The sequence below is a fragment of the Calliphora vicina genome, chromosome X (genome assembly GCF_958450345.1).
Source record: "Calliphora vicina chromosome X, idCalVici1.1, whole genome shotgun sequence".
NCBI classification, from domain to species: Eukaryota; Metazoa; Arthropoda; class Insecta; order Diptera; family Calliphoridae; genus Calliphora; species Calliphora vicina.
This window is the reverse complement of record NC_088785.1, coordinates 287,501-300,000: the sequence shown is the minus strand read 5'-3', so window position 1 is coordinate 300,000 and position 12,500 is coordinate 287,501. Positions and strand designations below refer to the sequence as shown.

General features: G+C 36.7%; 2 non-coding genes and 1 pseudogene across 2 annotated transcripts; all 3 read right to left on the bottom strand.

The window, feature by feature from the left end:
- Nucleotides 1-3,229: 3,229 nt before the first annotated feature.
- LOC135962949 (large subunit ribosomal RNA) lies at nucleotides 3,230-5,957 on the bottom strand (annotated as a pseudogene).
- Nucleotides 5,958-6,287: 330 nt separating this feature from the next.
- LOC135962959 (5.8S ribosomal RNA) lies at nucleotides 6,288-6,467 on the bottom strand. The gene has a single exon (XR_010576771.1). It is a non-coding gene; the product is annotated as a 5.8S ribosomal RNA (ribosomal RNA).
- A 624-nt stretch (nucleotides 6,468-7,091) lies between these two features.
- Nucleotides 7,092-9,078, bottom strand: LOC135962874 (small subunit ribosomal RNA). Its single transcript, XR_010576716.1, has one exon. It is a non-coding gene; the product is annotated as a small subunit ribosomal RNA (ribosomal RNA).
- Between the last annotated feature and the right edge of the window lie 3,422 nt (nucleotides 9,079-12,500).

Sequence of the window (12,500 nt, the reverse complement as noted above, 5' to 3'; positions counted from 1 at the left end):
TCGTCCTCCTTCACACTCACGATTCTGTCCTTGTAGACTCTCAAGGCAGCCAGATAGTCAGCTTTTCGCTGCACCAGATCTTCTGCATTAGAGCGCCTTCCCCTCTGGAATCGCTTCCTGAGACGACGAACGCTCCTCCGCATCAGATCCAACTCGCGAGTCCACCACCTGACCCCTCCCTGACGAGTCTTGCGACAACGACCAAGGAGAGTATCATTAGTGGTACACATCCACCGATCTATCAGGCTGACTTGACTGTCAATAGTAAGTGCCCTAAAGTCGTCAATTGGAACATCCAACGCTGCCCACCGAAATGCGTCAGCATAGTTATCCCAATTGACGTCGCGTAGTTTCCACTTGCGTGGTAGGTACGTCCCGTCCGTTGCCCGTTGGTGGGAGACCACAATCTCAATGAGACTATGATCACTCACACCAAAGTCATCCCTAATCTTCCAGCTAAAACGGTATTCTGTCATTGCCCCCACATTGGCTAACGTCACGTCAATGTCACTACATCCTCTTGGACCATCAAAAGTGTACATCTCACTAGGCTCATTGAGGACAATGAGCCGCTTTGTGACCAGCCATTCACTAAGCATGACACCTCGCAAGTAGTTCTGATGAGCAGAAGTATTCCCGCTCATCTTAGAGAACCACATGCGAGAGCATGCATTTGCGTCTAAACCAAGGATTACAGGTGAACTACTATCCAGTAGTAGTACCGAATCCATGTACCCTAAATAGGGTTCAAGAGGTCCCCCAAACCTACAGTAGATGCTTGTCAGTAGCATCCTACCAAAACCACCCTCCACGCTAACGCAGACTCCCCAATCACTCCTACTAACAACCGTACAGTTAATGTGACTGTCCTTTATTATAACAGCGGCGTTGCCCCCCAAGTCCGTAAACGCACGCATACCCCCCGGCAAACCCCTGATGTGACCATCCGTGGTATACGGCTCCTGCACGAGTGCAAAAGTCGCATTCAGGTTGTACATCGCCTGACCTAGTTCACAAATCACCGAATATGCCCGCTGGCAGTTAAGCTGCAGAATTTTAATATCCGTACCCTCCATCTTAATGGCGCGCGTTTGCCCTCGCTACTATACCGCTATATACCGGACAGGCGGCTGACATCATAAGATGATTCGCCGGGAGTCCCTTAAAAGCACAATTTCTGCAGTGGATCTCGTTGACACAGCGAGATGCCAAATGGCCAACCTGTCCGCATAGGCGACAAACTCCTTCCGTCATTCTGCAGTCCCTCACAAGGTGATCAAAGCCCAGGCATCTAAAGCAACTCGGCACGGCATCATGTGGGCGAACCAGGAAAGAAAACCATTTAATATAACACCGGCCATTGTCCAGCAATTGCTGCATGGCCTCGCTACTGCCCTCTAAAACAACACTAACCGGCCCGCCTGTAGGCTTCCACGGAGCTGTCACCAATCTAATTGAGCGTTTGTAGTCATCAGGAGTCATCCTACGCCTAAAATTTAGGTCGTAGAGCTCCTGCATAAACTCATCGGGAGATATCTCCGGATGAACGCGCTGCACGACCACCCTTGGACCTAGCTTGTCCTTTACCGAAACCTCCAACCCAACCTCACCGAACTTGGCATTCTTCGCAACCTTCTCCCTCTCAGCTACGGACGGGGTCCTAATGACCGCTCCGCCATCGCGCATAGGCCGCAACGTGTGCACGCGAACACCCAAAGTGGGGCCAACCTCCCTCTGCACTTTCTCTACCACTTCCTTGGATGAGACACCCTGCTTCCCCTTAACCACCACCGACCACGTTTCCACAGGCTTTGGCACAACAGCAACCGGAGCAGCAACAATAGCCCCACCAGAAACACCGCTACGCCTAGTAGTCGCCGGAGGTGCCATGGGAGCCCTAAAGGCCGCCGACTGCACCCCAGCCACCTTACCACCCTCGTACACATCGAGGCGCCCCTTCAACCGCTCATTCTCTGCCATAAGGCCAAAAAGCAGCACCTCAAACTTGCTGGAATGCTCCATCACTCCCTTGGCCAGCTCAGCCCCAACACCATCAGCCATCACCAACTCCAGCAACGCAGCACTCACGGCCTTCATCTGGCCAACTACACCAGTGTCCATGACTGGTTGTGGCCTTTTACGTGCACGCACCCTCTTGAGGCTAGGACCGGATGTAACATCCGACACCTCCATAGCATCACCAGCAGCTGGAACATCGGCAGGAGCAGCATCAGGAGTAACAGCAGCAGTACGTTTGGGCTTAGGAGAGCCGACCTTAAAACGTTTGACTTCATCCTCCATCTCTGTGCTCGATAACTCGCTCTCCGTATGTCGAACAATACGTACGCTTACCGGCGGCAACACCCTCTCACCTCCATCAGTCGTAGTCATGTCCGACGCATCACCCTTCGCTTTCGGCTTTTCGCCCTTCTTCTTGCCCGCAGGCGGCATGTCTAACTATTCAAACCAGAAACTGTCGAAAGTAACTCAAAAAAAAACAGTATACTCACGAAAATAAACCAATCAGAAAAAATTTCCAATTTACAGGAATACCCTACTGTCCGTCAGCAAAAATGTACTATAATGCGAATGCCCCTAATAGTAGAGACACCAAAATACAAAATAGCACAGACACCAACCACTTAGTGGAGACACACACCACTTAGCGGAGACACAAACCGGAAATGGTCGAACCAAAACCGGAAGTGAACTGCCTTACCGACCGGAAATGAACCGTATTACCAATGCAGTTTGCACTGCCTTACCAATGCGGTTTTATTCGTCCCACAAAAATACCGACCGACACTGCCTTACCGACACTGCCTTACCGACACACTGCCTTACCGACACTGTCTTACCGACACACTGCCTTACCCGCACTGCCTTACCTGCACCGTGTTACCCGCTTCACAAGTGGCAACACCGACAAGCTCACACGCCGTATGGCAACACCAAAAACTGCCGCCGGAGTTTGGCCTTGAGACACCTTGTCAGCGGAGTCTCAACTTTTATTATACACACACACACACTATGTATAATAATACACACGTTTGATTCTTCGTCAACCGATTTTTAATCTGCCTATATCTTAGGCATCCGCCAACCGATTCACAAAATATCACTTTCTCCCGAATCTACTGAGTCCAAGCTTTAAAATCCACTATCGCTCTTTTTAATATTCGCACTATAACACTTTAAATTTACGTACCGAAAATCCGCTTATAAAAACACGTCTGATCAGCTCAACGTAAAACGCACAAGTGAGTAGATAGGGACAGTAGGAATCTCGTTAATCCATTCATGCGCGTCACTAATTAGATGACGAGGCATTTGGCTACCTTAAGAGAGTCATAGTTACTCCCGCCGTTTACCCGCGCTTACTTGAATTTCTTCACTTTGACATTCAGAGCACTGGGCAGAAATCACATTGTGTCAACACCCGCTAGGGCCATCACAATGCTTTGTTTTAATTAGACAGTCGGATTCCCCAAGTCCGTGCCAGTTCTGAATTGATTGTTAATTGATAGTCGTTATAATTTAAAAGGAATATATCTTGCGATAATTCCCTAAAAATTTTAGCAAGAAAGTTCCACAATTGGCTACGTAACTACTATCCGGGGAACAAGATCCGAGAATCTCTATTTACCCAGAACGAGTACATAAACCATGTTATTGCTTCCCAATCAAGCCCGACTATCTCAATCTTCAGAGCCAATCCTTATCCCGAAGTTACGGATCTAATTTGCCGACTTCCCTTACCTACATTATTCTATCGACTAGAGACTCTTCACCTTGGAGACCAGCTGCGGATATTGGTACGGCCTGTTGAGAAGTTTGCGTGACCCCACCATAAATTTTCAAGGTCCGAGGAGAAAATATCGACACAACAGTAAATGTCATGCTCTTCTAGTCCATCTACCATATCTCTCTTCGAAAGACTTCCATGGTAGACGACTATAAAACAGAAAAGAAAACTCTTCCGATACCTCTCGACGGCTTCTTTATGGTCGTTCCTGTTGCCAGGATGAGCACAAGGCCCATATTTAATAACAAACGGATACTCAACAGGTTACGGAATTGGAACCGTATTCCCTTTCGTTCAAAATTATTCAAGTGTTTAATTACTAAGCAATTTTACTTCCTTTTCATTATAACTTGAAAATTTTCGGCTTTCGCCTTAAACTTAGGACCGACTAACTCGTGATCAACCACTGTTCACACGAAACCCTTCTCCACTTCAGTCCTCCAAGGTCTCATTCGATTATTTGCTACTACCACCAAGATCTGTACCAATGGCAGCTCCATGCAGGCTTACGCCAAACACTTCTATGCTCACCATTGTACCCTCCTACTCACTAAAGTTTCAAAGTTTATAATCCAACCGAAATTGAACATAAACCATTTACTTTAGCGGTAATGTATAGGTATACAACTTAAGCGCCATCCATTTTAAGGGCTAGTTGCTTCGGCAGGTGAGTTGTTACACACTCCTTAGCGGATTACGACTTCCATGTCCACCGTCCTGCTGTTTTAAGCAACCAACGCCTTTCATGGTATCTGCATGAGTTGTTAATTTGGGCACCGTAACATTACGTTTGGTTCATCCCACAGCGCCAGTTCTGCTTACCAAAAGTGGCCCACTGGGCACATTATATCACAACCACTACCTTCATACCAAGAAAGGTGAGGTTCTTACCCATTTAAAGTTTGAGAATAGGTTAAGATCGTTTCGACCCTAAGGCCTCTAATCATTCGCTTTACCAGATAAGATTATTTTACATAATTTTTAAATGCACCAGCTATCCTGAGGGAAACTTCGGAGGGAACCAGCTACTAGATGGTTCGATTGGTCTTTCGCCCCTATACTCAATTCTGACAATCGATTTGCACGTCAGAACTGTTTCGGTCTTCCATCAGGGTTTCCCCTGACTTCAACCTGATCAAGTATAGTTCACCATCTTTCGGGTCACAGCATATATGCTCAAGGTACGCTCTAGTTAGAGGTATAAATAATATAAATACTATTATACATAACTGTATAGAACGCCCCGGGATTGAATTAATAGACTATAAATAGGCTAAAAACTAATCCCATTAAATTAAGTTATGTTAATTACGCTATTAGGTTTTTATTCCCAATAACTTGCAAATATGTTAGACTCCTTGGTCCGTGTTTCAAGACGGGTCCCGAAGGTATCCTGAATCTTTCGCATTGTTAATCATATAAGTGCATATAATAAACATAAAGATCAATGATCAATATGCTATTATAAAATATAAATATTTAAGCACTATATATAATAAATCTATCAACACTTTATCAAATCAAAAGCATTTATTCGATATTAAAATGCAAGCAAAATAATTTGAATAAACTTAAGCAAATGATCTTATGATAAATATATTTATGTTAATAGATTACAATGTCCTTTATAGAAAAAATGCACACCATTATTATAATATTATAAATATTAAAATCATAAAGATGAATTTTCCATAACGGATATTCAGGTTCATCGGGCTTAACCTCTAAGCAGTTTCACGTACTATTTAACTCTCTATTCAGAGTTCTTTTCAACTTTCCCTCACGGTACTTGTTTACTATCGGTCTCATGGTTATATTTAGTTTTAGATGGAGTTTACCACCCACTTAGTGCTGCACTATCAAGCAACACGACTCTTTGGAAATGCCATCTAGTAATCATTAACGTTATACGGGCCTGGCACCCTCTTTGGGTAAATGGTCTCATTTAAGAAGGACTTAAATCGTTAATTTCTCATACTAGAAATTTGACATTCCATACACTGCATCTCACATTTGCCATAAAGACAAAGTGACTTAGTGCTGAACTATTTTCTTTTCGCTCGCCGCTACTAAGAAAATCCTTGTTAGTTTCTTTTCCTCCCCTCATTAATATGCTTAAATTCAGGGGGTAATCCCATATGAGTTGAGGTTGTAATAAAAAAATTTTTTAAATCATAAAATATCAAAACCACAAATAGAAATCATTTCTTTTATTTTCTGTTTAAATAAAAAATTCTTTTTAATAGAGAGGCAATCCTAGTTTCATAAAAAAATATTTTATGCTAGACCTTCCTCAATAAAAAAATGAATATAAAATATATAATATTAAATACTCTGATTTTATTCGTTAGAGGTTTTGTATCTTTAACTTTTAGTATTATGAATATAGTAGAATATCCAGTAATACAACATGTGCTTTTAAAAAATTTTACATATTAAATATATAAAAGATTTTTAAAGCAACTTATTTAGCATAGTCTTACAACCCTCAACCATATGTAGTCCAAGCAGCACTCTAATTATAAATTAAAGTACCTTACAGCATGGACTGCGATATGCGTTCAAAATGTCGATGTTCATGTGTCCTGCAGTTCACACGATGACGCACAGTTTGCTGCGTTCTTCATCGACCCATGAGCCAAGTGATCCACCGCTTAGAGTGATATATTTATTTTTGTTTAAATAGCAATTCATAAATTTGTTTATTGAAAGAAATCAAAAATACACCAAACCAAATTGGCATATATCAATTCCTTCAATAATATTTTTTTTAATTTTAAAACATACCACAAAGTTTGTTGCGAATATCTTAGTTCTTTTAGAAAGAACAATTTTTTTTAACTTGTATACAAGTACAACTATAATTGTGAGTTTAATTTTTATGCAATGTATGGATATACAATAAATTGTATTGCCAGTACACTAAAATGAATATATTATATATATTTCAAATATTCCCATCCAATGTATGATTTAAGTTCATAAATCAGTACATCTTTTTTTAATAAAAGAGAATAAAAGAAAATATATTATATATATATATAATTTTTCCAACGACTTTTTTTATAATATTATTAAATATAATATTATTTTATTATTAAAGAGTTTTTCTTTCAATAACACTTTTAGTGTTTTTCTCTTTTTTTTTATAAAAAAAAAATATTTAAATATTTTTAATTTTATTTTTATTAGCCTTTTTTTTTAAAGGGCATTATGTTTTTTTTTTTATTAATATTTTTTATATATAAATATATAAAAAAAATTTTTTTATCGGTTAGGAACACATTAATGATCCTTCCGCAGGTTCACCTACGGAAACCTTGTTACGACTTTTACTTCCTCTAAATAATCAAGTTCGGTCAACTTTTGCGAAACAACCGTAACACACAAGGCGTTACAGTGATCACGTCCGGAGACCTCACTAAATAATTCAATCGGTAGTAGCGACGGGCGGTGTGTACAAAGGGCAGGGACGTAATCAATGCGAGTTAATGACTCACACTTACTGGGAATTCCAAGTTCATGTGAACAGTTTCAGTTCACAATCCCAAGCATGAAAGTGGTTCAGCGGTTTACCCGGACCTCTCGGTCTAGGAAATACACGTTGATACTTTCATTGTAGCGCGCGTGCAGCCCAGGACATCTAAGGGCATCACAGACCTGTTATTGCTCAATCTCATTATTGCTAGACGCAATTTGTCCATTTAAGAAGCTAGTGTCCTTATAATGGGACAAACCAACAGGTACGGCTCCACTTTCATAAACACATTCAAACACTCACACATTTTACTGCACTCATGAATGAAGGCTACAAAAGCTTCAAACACCATAATCCTGAAAGCATCTATTTAATATATTTGAGTCTCGTTCGTTATCGGAATTAACCAGACAAATCACTCCACGAACTAAGAACGGCCATGCACCACCACCCATAGATTCGAGAAAGAGCTATCAATCTGTCTTACACACTTATGTTCGGACCTGGTAAGTTTTCCCGTGTTGAGTCAAATTAAGCCGCAGGCTCCACTCCTGGTGGTGCCCTTCCGTCAATTCCTTTAAGTTTCAGCTTTGCAACCATACTTCCCCCGGAGCCCAAAAGCTTTGGTTTCCCGGGAAGCGACTGAGAGAGCCATGATAGTAGCTACACCCAATTGCTAGCTGGCATCGTTTATGGTTAGAACTAGGGCGGTATCTGATCGCCTTCGAACCTCTAACTTTCGTTCTTGATTAATGAAAACATCTTTGGCAAATGCTTTCGCTTAAGTTAGTCTTACGACGGTCCAAGAATTTCACCTCTCGCGTCGTAATACTAATGCCCCCAAACTGCTTCTATTAATCATTACCTCTTGATCTAAAAACCAATGAAAGTAGAACAGAGGTCTTATTTCATTATTCCATGCACAAAATATTCAGGCATTTGGAGCCTGCTTTAAGCACTCTAATTTGTTCAAAGTAATTGTACCGGCCCACAACAACACTCGATGAAGAGCACTGAAGCAGGTTTAAATAGGAGGAATATGCACAAATACAAGTATTTAATACATATAAGAACTCCACCGGTAATACGCTTACATACATAAGGTACAGTACAAACTACAATTATAGTTGTACTACCCGTATGAAGCACAAGTTCAACTACGAACGTTTTAACCGCAACAACTTTAATATACGCTATTGGAGCTGGAGTTACCGCGGCTGCTGGCACCAGACTTGCCCTCCAATAGGTCCTTGTTAAAGGATTTAAAGTGTACTCATTCCAATTACAGGGCCTCTAATATGAGTCCTGTATTGTTATTTTTCGTCACTACCTCCCCGAGCTGGGAGTGGGTAATTTACGCGCCTGCTGCCTTCCTTAGATGTGGTAGCCGTTTCTCAGGCTCCCTCTCCGGAATCGAACCCTGATTCCCCGTTACCCGTTGCAACCATGGTAGTCCTAGATACTACCATCAAAAGTTGATAGGGCAGACATTTGAAAGATCTGTCGTCGGTACAAGACCATACGATCAGCAAGTTATCTAGAGTTCAACCATAATAACGATCTTGCGATCGCTTGGTTTTAGCCTAATAAAAGCATACGTCCCAAAGGTCCGTATTTATATTGCATGTATTAGCTCTAGAATTACCACAGTTATCCAAGTAACTGTTAACGATCTAAGGAACCATAACTGATATAATGAGCCTTTTGCGGTTTCACTTTTAATTCGTGTGTACTTAGACATGCATGGCTTAATCTTTGAGACAAGCATATAACTACTGGCAGGATCAACCAGAATAATGTTTTATTTATATTATTTGTTTTCAATTGGTTTTAGTTGAAAAGAAATTTAACGAAAATCAGCTTTTTATCGCGTCATATTCGTCATTCCAAATTCACTGTTCTTGATTTTTAAACAATATATTGTTCTATTATCATTTATTTCACATTGCATCATATAATATTTTTCAATATATATGATATTTTTTGATATGCAATTAAGAATTACATTTCATTCATATTTCATTTTTACATTTTATACATTTTTGAAAAACACCAAAAAATCTTCACCAAAAAAATCTTATATAAAAAAAACTAAGAAAATACTTATTTTTCTTTATTCGATTTTAACAAAATAAATTTACCAATGCAAATATTGAAATCCCCAAGAATATAAAAAAATTCTTGTTCTAGAGACCAAAGCATCATAAATAATTTTAGCACATTGAATAAAAATTAATTTTAATATTTCAATAAAGAAAAATTAAAATTATAAAAAAAAAATAAAATAAATAATTACACTAACGAATAACTATACAGTTCAATCAACAAACTAAAAAAATTTGTCGACAAACTTAAATAGATTCATCGTTAGCGGCAAATAAACTAAAAAAAGTTTTCATTGCTCTCCCCACACACAAAATACTATACCACATATATTCAACGCAAATAATAAAATAGATATTTAAAAACCTCAATACACAATATAAAAAACAAGCAAATAGTTCCAACATTCACGTTGTAACATTCTTGCACAATATCATCATTCGCATTCGATTTTCATTCTTAAATCAATTTTAACACACCGTATATTAGTATTTTTGATGTTTTGTGTGAATATTTAGTATCTCTGCATTTTATGTCAAGAGTATATAGAGATAGTTACATACAACTTCCCCGCCAATTTCGTTTTCCGAAACTTTAAAATTGTATATCTTGAGTTCTAAGCAACTTTTTTGAAATTTTCTTTTTGATTATGAATCGTACGAATTATTACTAATTTTTGGATAAAAAAAATTTTTAAATTTTCTAAAATTGTAGATTTTTTTTTTTTGAAATTTCAAAATTTCAAAATTTCTATTTCCCTAACTTACAAAAGTAAGAAAAATTAAAATAAAATTTTATCGATTTTGATAATTTTTTTAAGAAATTTCATACAATATGAACTAATATCAACATCTAAATAGATTTTCTTTTCAAATTGTTCAATATTTCAAAATAAAAAATTTTCGATTTTTTCAAAAATTTTATTATTTTATGAAATATTTCCTTAAATTGTAAAAATTTGTATGAAAAATATACTTTTCTTTATTATTTTTGGGATTTTGTATGAAAATCATTATAGATTTTAGTCCACATTTTTTTCAATTTATAACATTTAACTAATAAATAGTATTATTTTCACAAATTTAACAAATTTGTATAACAATTTAACTTTTCTTTATTATTTTTGGTACTATTATAAAGGAAAATCATTATAGATTTTATTAAATCCACAATACATTTTATATTTTGTTTTGTTTTGTGTAGTAGTATTGTTATTATTAGTAGAGGAGTAAAACTAAATAATTTTAATACATACATCCATCCATCTATACATTCATCTCATTAGCAAACAACATTTTTGTGTATAAGTAATAGAGTAGAGTAAAACTAAATAATTTTAATACATCTATCATCAGCAAACAAGGGACAGTATAATTTTCCTAGGGACAGTAGGAAACTCGTTAATCCATTCATATGTGTCACTAATTAGATGACGAGAACTTTGTCTACCTAATGACGTTAATATTTAATTCCGCCGTTCAACCGCGCTTACAGTATCACATTTTTGTGTAAGCATTAGAGTAAAACTACTCTATCGTTATTTTTATCGCTTAATAATGATGTGTGAGCCAATATTTTTTCTTTTTTCACAATGATGTGGCGATGAGAGCCAACATTTTTTTTAAATAAATTTTTCTACTTTGAAATTAGAATGAAACTACTCAGTATTTTTCTTTTTTTTACTTCATAATGATAGGATGAGCCAATATTTTATTATTTTCTTCACAATAATGTGATGAGCCAATATTTTATTAAATTTTTTCATAATGATGTGGTGATGAGAGTCAACATTTTTTTTTTAAATATAGGGACAGTAGGAATCTCGTTAATCCATTCATATGCATCACTAATTCGATGATGAGGACTTTGTCTAACTTAAGACCTTAATATTTAATGCCGCCGTTCAACAGCGCTTACTGAAATTTCTTCACATTGACAACATTCAGAGCACTGGACAGAATCAAATTTTTGTCAGCATTAGAGTAAAACTACTTTGTATTTTTTCATTGTCGCTTAATAATGACATAGCGGAGCCATCATTTTTTTTTTTTTGTAATAAATTTTAGAGTAAAACTACTTTGTATTTTTTCATTATCGCTTAATAATGATGAACTGAGCCATCATTTTTTTTTTTTTGTAATAAATTTTAGAGTAAAACTACTTTGTATTTTTTCATTATCGCTTAATAATGATGAACTGAGCCATCATTTTTTTTTTTTGTAATAAATTTTTTCATCTCATCAACCACGCTTACTCGAATTTCTTCACATTGACATTCAGAGCACTTGGCAGAATGAAATTTTTCAAAACATTGTTAAGAAAAATATTTATTATTTAGTTAATTTCTTTTCACACATTCAATTTTCAAAATATTCTTATTTATTATTTGTATAATAAAGAATCTAGTGTTTAATCCATTCAATATCAAAACATCATGAGCTGCTTACTCGATTTTGTTAACATTAGAGTAAAACTAGTTAAACCATTCATATTCATCATCACTATTTGTATGACGAGGTATTTGGCTACCTTATGATCTTAATATTTGCTACAGCCGTTTAAAAAACAAATAATGGCTCAGTACCTCATTATTAAGCGACAATGAAAAAATTCAAAGTAGTTTTACTCTAAAATTTATTTATGGGCAGAATAAAATTTTTCAAAACATTGTTAAGAAAAATATTTATTATTTAGTTAATTTCTTTTCACACATTCAATTTTCAAAATATTCTTCTTTATTATTTGTATAATAAAGAATCTAGTGTTTAATCCATTCAATATCAAAACATCATGAGCTGCTTACTCGATTTTGTTAACATTAGAGTAAAACTAGTTAAACCATTCATATTCATCATCACTATTTGTATGATGACGAGGTATTTGGCTACCTTATGATCTTAATATTTAATACAGCCGTTTAAACGCGCTTACTCGAATTTCTTCACATTGACATTCAGAGCACTTGGCAGAATGAAATTTTTCAAAACATTGTTAAGAAAAATATTTATTATTTAGTTAATTTCTTTTCACACATTCAATTTTCAAAATATTCTCATTTATTATTTGTATAATAAATAATCTAGTGTTTAATCCATTCAATATCAAAACATCATG